Below are 7,510 nucleotides of genomic sequence, written 5' to 3' on the forward strand. Positions count from 1 at the left end.
TCCAATTTGCCTCTGCAGTAATGAAGGTCAATAAAGCAGCTCTGAGAAATCTGAAGGCTGCCCAGACCAAAGGCCCTCCTTCACCCTTCTTCACTGTGGTGCTACCTTCACAGCCGGGGAAAAGGCTTTAGCAGGAGTCAGAGGAGGTGCAGCCTGTGGGCCTTGTGACTTGCGCAGGTGAAACCGCACTGGATTTTCCAGAGAGAGGAATGAATGCCGGATGCCCTCATGCAGGGATTAATTAGTTACAAAGTTCACCTGCATTATCACCATTAATGCTGAGTCTGTGCTCCAGTTCCAGGTTAATGGAAGAGCACAGTCGGACACACGACTCGGCCAATCGGATACTGGGGCACGGCGTACCGTGGTTGGAAATAAGCCTACTGAAGAGACTGTGCTAGCTTTGATACACAGTTCCTCTAAGGTCATCCAGGCACGGAGCTGCTTTTGCCAGGAACTGGGTACATCTGTTGGCAGCAGGCTGGCAAAGGACAGTGTCTCTGGCAGCTGGACTGGGCTTACCACAGAGAAGGCACCAGCCATCACCAACCTGCATCCTCAACAAAGCAAGGCCTAGCCAGTTCTAATTTCAGGCTGCCTCTGGCCGAGGGCTCATTGCCAGGGCAAGATTAACCCCTTGCTGTAATCTAAATACACTTTAAGACTCCTTCAACCTGGGCCCTTTGTGGGTCCGACTGCAAAGAAAACCCAGCAGGGAAGAAACACTGCTGGGTGATTGCAGGACAGAGTACTGAGAGAAGAGACTGCTGCAGGCAGTGGTAGCTGATTGTACAGCGCTGCGTAACCCTAGTAGCGCTTTAGAAATGTTAAGTAGTAGTAGTTCCAACCTTCGCCACGCCCCCCCCCCCCCCCAATTCTTTCTGCCAGCAGCTGACATACCAAGCAAAAATCCGTCATGAGAGCCACTGACTTCGCCCAGAGGAAAGCCTCTTCTAAAATCTTATGATTTGCCTATGTCTTAATCATGCCCTGCTCGCAGTCTTATCTCCCTCTTTCCAGCCCCTGCGTGCAACGAAGGCTTCCTCTAGCTGTTCCTCCTAAGTCCAGGCTCTCCAGCATCAGTGGTAAGGCTTCACCTCTCCCCTACTGGGCCTAGTTCCACATTTTTACAGGACCGCTGCCACATGGCTCTCACTGGAAGTTTTGTCTCCTTCCCTTTTTAAGGCAGAATGCGTCAGACACAGAATGCAAACCTGAAACGCCACAGCTAAAGCATCAAACACGCAGCCTTCGAAAGTCCACATTTTAGAACAAATACCATCAGAAAACAGGACACCCCGCACAAACCCACCACCCCGTTTCCTATATGAAAACAATCGCACTGCGCCTCCCCCTTCTGTGCACTCCCCACCACCAAATCACTCGGAGTAGTGGAAATGTCTGAAGTCTCCCTCACACACCTCCCTCCCTACGAATGCAGCTTTACCAAACTTCTTTTTTAAATGCACCAAACCACAACATCCAGACACTAAATACCATTGGATAAGCCTGGGGCCAAACCTTCTGCCAGACTGCACCTCCTTTGTCATCCCCTGGTTTAGAAATCAGGGAGTTGCTGCTGTCCTGTTCATCATTAACATCCCTCCTGTAGTATGCTGATGCATCAGCCTGCACAGTTTTAGAGCTCTTTACATATGTGGCCAGGTGGGGCCAGCCTTTACACTAATGGGGTCCTGTATGGACGTTTGGCTCCTCCCCCCCATTCCCCTCTTAAAATGTCTCTCCCCATCTTCAGACGTCACCCGTAGCGATCGACATACGTTGCCTGTGGCCTGCTCCATTCAAAATTCTGCTGCATGACTTATATTCCACCAGTGTCGCTATGCTCATATTAACCCTCTCCTCAACTCACTTCATTGGCTCCCTGTCCGTTTCCGCATACAGTTCAAACTCCTCTTATCCTATATAATAATTCTCACCGCCAACGTTCAAATGTGCCAGTGACCGTGCCTCCCTCGGAGGTGGTCTGCTAGGCAGGCACGCACTGACGTCAGTGACAGCTAATTTAAAACCAAGGGGAGGAGTAGGGAAACACACAGCTGTCACCCCCGCGTTACGGCCCCCTGGACCCCCCTTCCGCGAACCTGGCGACCCCCCCCTTCGCGCCAAAAACCACCCCCGCCACCGTTGTCGACTACCTGTGCTGACGGGGGACCCAAACCCCCAACAGCCGAAGTGCTGTTCTGCCCTTTGCGTTGGTTCCTCAATGCTCTTCAAGTTTCTGTGCATGCGTCTGACGTCAGTGCATTCACGCTGCAGTTCCTCACTACTTCTCCACTCTTAGCTCTCCCTATACTACTCCCCGGGAACTCTGTTCACTGGGTAAATCTCTCTTATCTGCACCCTTCTCCTCCACCGCTAACTCGACTCCGTTCCTTTTATCTTGCGTCAAGCTCCATCTCTGGCCGTCTTCAAATCTAAGCTAAAAGCCCACCGTTTGATGCTGCTTTTAACTCCTAACCCTTATTCACTTGTTCAGAACCCTTATTTTATCATCCTCACTTTAATATTCCCTTATCTCTTGTTTGTCCTGTTTGTCTGTCCTAATTAGATTGTAAGCTCTGTCGAGCAGGGACTGTCTCTTCATGTTCAAGTGTACAGTGCTGCGTACGTCTAGTAGCGCTTTAGAAATGATAAGTAGTAGCAGTAGTAGTCTTTGGGATTCCGGAATCTTGCTACTCTTTGGGATTCCGCACGGAGTCTTACTACTCTTTGGGGTTCTGGAATCTTGCTACTCTTTGTCCTTATCCTTTATTTGTCCTAATTAGATTGTAAGATCTGTCGAGCAGGGACTGTCTCTTCATGTTCAAGTGTACAGCGCTGCGCACGTCTAGTAGCGCTATAGAAATGATAAGTAGGAGCAGTGGTAGCTTAGTAAAAGGATCCCTTGGCTACAGTACGTCAAGCTCCATCTCTGGCCGTCTTCAAATCTAGGCTAAAAGCCCCTATGCTAAACCTGAGGTCCTGAACCTTTCCCCATTTTCTTTGCCTAGGTTATGACAATTCCCTACCTTGAACCAAAGGTGAGGAGAGAGAGAAATATTCCCTTTTGAAGCTGGCTATTCTCTCTTGCTGACATTTTATGGCTGCAGTGAAAATGGCCTTCATGCATAGGAAAGACCTGCACAAGGGCGCACAAAGGCCATTTTGTACACTCCTCCCCGGAAACTCCATTCACTGGCTAAATCTCTCTTATCTGCACCCTTCTCCTCCACCGCTAACTCCAGACTCCGTTCCTTTTAGGCCATTTTGTACACTCCTCCCCGGGAACTCCGTTCACTGGGTAAATCTCTCTTATCTGCACCCTTCTCCTCCACCGCTAACTCGACTCCGTTCCTTTATCTTGCGTCAAGCTCCATCTCTGGCCGTCTTCAAATCTAAGCTAAAAGCCCACCGTTTTGATGCTGCTTTTAACTCCTAACCCTTATTCACTTGTTCAGAACCCTTATTTTATCATCCTCACTTTAATATTCCCTTATCTCTTGTTTGTCCTGTTTGTCTGTCCTAATTAGATTGTAAGCTCTGTCGAGCAGGGACTGTCTCTTCATGTTCAAGTGTACAGTGCTGCGTACGTCTAGTAGCGCTTTAGAAATGATAAGTAGTAGCAGTAGTAGTCTTTGGGATTCCGGAATCTTGCTACTCTTTGGGATTCCGCACGGAGTCTTACTACTCTTTGGGGTTCTGGAATCTTGCTACTCTTTGTCCTTATCCTTTATTTGTCCTAATTAGATTGTAAGATCTGTTGAGCAGGGACTGTCTCTTCATGTTCAAGTGTACAGCGCTGTGCACGTCTAGTAGCGCTATAGAAATGATAAGTAGGAGCAGTGGTAGCTTAGTAAAAGGATCCCTTGGCTACAGTACGTCAAGCTCCATCTCTGGCCGTCTTCAAATCTAGGCTAAAAGCCCCTATGCTAAACCTGAGGTCCTGAACCTTTCCCCATTTTCTTTGCCTAGGTTATGACAATTCCCTACCTTGAACCAAAGGTGAGGAGATAGAGAGAAATATTCCCTTTTGAAGCTGGCTATTCTCTCTTGCTGACATTTTATGGCTGCAGTGAAAATGGCCTTCATGCATAGGAAAGACCTGCACAAGGGCGCACAAAGGCCATTTTGTACACTCCTCCCCGGAAACTCCGTTCACTGGCTAAATCTCTCTTATCTGCACCCTTCTCCTCCACCGCTAACTCCAGACTCCGTTCCTTTTATCTTGCTGCACCATATGCCTGGAACAGACTTCCTGAGCCGGTACGTCAAGCTCCATCTCTGGCCGTCTTCAAATCTAGGCTAAAAGCCCCTATGCTAAACCTGAGGTCCTGAACCTTTCCCCATCTTCTTTGCCTAGGTTATGACAATTCCCTACCTTGAACCAAAGGTGAGGAGATAGAGAGATATATTCCCTTCTGAAGCTGGCTATTCTCTCATGCTGACGTTTTATGGCTGCAGTGAAAATGGCCTTCATGCATAGGAAAGACCTGCACAAGGGCGCACAAAGGCCATTTTGTACACTCCTCCCCGGGAACTCCGTTCACTGGCTAAATCTCTCTTATCTGCACCCTTCTCCTCCACCGCTAACTCCAGACTCCGTTCCTTTTATCTTGCTGCACCATATGCCTGGAATAGACTTCCTGAGCCGGTACGTCAAGCTCCATCTCTGGCTGTCTTCAAATCTAGGCTAAAAGCCCACCTTGTTGAGGCTGCTTTTAACTCCTAACCCCTGTTCACTTATTCAGGACTCATGTCTGTTTTAACCATTCCCACCATAAGTAATTCCACAGTCCCTTATTTCTCCTGTTTGTTGTAGATTATAAGGTTTAGTGTATAGCGCTGCATACATCTCATACTGCTATAGGAATGAGAAGTAGTAGGTAGCCTTCCCTCTGAATCGTTCGGCCCTCTGGAAACCAGAAATTGCATCAGAGAGGGTGGCATGGGTCAGAGGGAAGACTCCAGAGCAGGCTGCTGACATCTAAAGACAAAATTTAAGGTAGATGGGGGATTGAAGGGGGGAGAGATGCCGAACAGGGTGGGTGAGTGGGGGAGCAGAGGGAGCGATCCTTTGGGCAAAGTATAGCAGCAGCAGCTACAAACACCTTGTGGGGGGGGGGCCCTCTCTTGACCCCCCTCCCTACACCCTGAGGGGTCCTAGGATCACAAGGCCCTGTGGGCAGTGTTTCATCCTGAAGTACATAACAACTAATAAACAAAAGGCTGGATTTAAAAGACAGGCAACCTTCAAACCTTTCCAAGGTTGGCTCTGAAAGCACTAGTGAACACAGAGCGTTGACATTTTAATGCTGGGAAAACAAACCTTTCCAAGGTTGGCTCTGAAAGCACTAGTGAACACAGAGCGTTGACATTTTAATGCTGGGAAAACATGCCTGCTGTCCTTTTACACAAATTAAGGCTGAGAAGTTTCAAAAGTCTCTTTTATGCAGGAAAATACATCTTTGTTTCCACTTCAAAACATGTTGAAAACTGACAGCTAAAATTATTAGAATTTAAAGCCACAGCCATTTTGTGCCAAAGGAAAATCCCTTCCTTTTGCACATGAACCACACCTAAGCTCACCTTGGGCCATACAAGCGGCTGTTTGATCATTGCCGGCTGGGGAAGAAGGCACCCCCCCCCCCCAAACTTTCATATTAAGAGCAGGGCATGATCTGCTTAAATACAGAACATTATGAGCAAGATGGGACACTCCCACGAGGGGGGTGGAGCAGAGGAGGATGTAAGGTCAGGATAAAGTCTCTGCCCTTGAGCCCATACAAAGAAGAACCAACCCCCCCCCCCCCCCCCTGGTTTCCAGAACACCTTTCCAAAGCTTTGTTTTGAAGGATCCGTCTTCCACATGGCCAGAGTGCACTTCTTACCATATGTCATGCAGTAGATGTGCCTGGCTTCCTACTGGGGGGGGGGGGGGGGGGGGTGGCACATGCTAGGCAGAAACAGAAAAACATGCCCCAGACCAGGAAGAAAAACAATGAAAAATAGAAAAATCAAGTCAATAGAGACTGGAACCACAGAAAAGAGCTCCAGGGCTAAGGAGATACATTTCAATAGCGTTTTGGGATACGGCATGGATTTGAGACGGGACTGAGCTAAATCCAAGGTCAGTTACGTTCAGGCGCAGGAGGTATCGCCCTGTCCCTAAAGGGCTTACAATCTACATTCATATAATCTGAGCCCATAGAGGGTTAAGTGACTTGCTCAAGGTCATGAGGAGCCACAGAGGGATTTCAACCGGGCCTATGTAACCATGTTCATCTCTCCATGTGTCCAGAAGGCTGGACTGATTTAAATCAATTCACTCAAACCTGTTTTGATCTGTTTTTTTTTATTATTATTTGGATTTTGGGTTCCAATTCAAATCTGAGCTCAAGGCAAGTTGCATTCAAGTACACAAATTATTGCTCTGCCAGAGTGAATTTACAAGCTAAGTTTGTACCTGAAGCACTGGAGGCTGACGCGAGTTGTCACAAGGAGCACGGGATGGAAGAAGCAGGTTTTGAACCCTGGCTTCCTTGGTCCTCGGCATCTTGCTCGAACCACTAGGCTATTCCTCCACATACACAGAGGGTGGCAGAGACACCCAGGCAGCAAAGTGCAGACTGACTGAGGAAGTGTTAGGATCTCAGATAAGTACCTAATTCCAGCAGTGAACAAGCAAGGGAAGCCCTTACCTGACAGTCAGCTAGTCTAGTGTGTGTCTCTGTCTTGTCTGCCATTTGAACTTTTACTTCTCATGGCAAACCACACCACCCTGCTATTAGTTAGAGACAAAAGCCAGCGTGCCACCCATTTTCACATCATGGAATACAGACATTATTGCTGGTGGCACCCAGGAGAGTTCCCTTGCCACAGGGAGTTCCCTTGCCACAGGGAGCTAGGCTGGCAACACTTCCATCCTTGCTGATTTAGTAACTGCCAAGGTGTCAGCTCATCAGAAACTAGTAGGGTGTAACATATTCAAAAGAATTTAAGAACCATCTATAGGCCTGACTGCAGCCCATGCTAGGAGGAGGAAGGTAAGTGCCACCATCTTGCTGCTAAGCTCACTGGTGAAAGGCCTGTCACTTCTAGAAAATCAGCATTAAAAAAACATTTCCATATTTTCTTTCATAAAAGCACCACATCAAAACAAGGTTGTATAATGCCCGGCAGGTCTCACTCGCAGACACATCCTGCTCTCTGAGAAATAGTTTAGACTTTGGGAGTTATCCAGAGATTATTTTTGGTTTTCCAAGTAGTTTCAGGTGCCATGGCAAGCTCTCTCCGTTCCAAGTGCTGTTGCCTGAGGTGGGCCGTGCAGGGCTCTGTGTGATGGTCCGGAGGAGGTTTCAGGGGACCTACCCCTATTGCTTCAGACCAAGGCTCTATCTCATATTGCGGGGGGCTTTTCTAGCCACAAATCTCTATACCATAAACACCAGGCCAGCTGAGAAAACTCTCCCAGCAAGGTCAGACGCCTGGAACCCTGGGGTGATGGGAA

This window comes from Microcaecilia unicolor, chromosome 12 (assembly GCF_901765095.1).
Source record: "Microcaecilia unicolor chromosome 12, aMicUni1.1, whole genome shotgun sequence".
Lineage (NCBI taxonomy): Eukaryota > Metazoa > Chordata > Amphibia > Gymnophiona > Siphonopidae > Microcaecilia > Microcaecilia unicolor.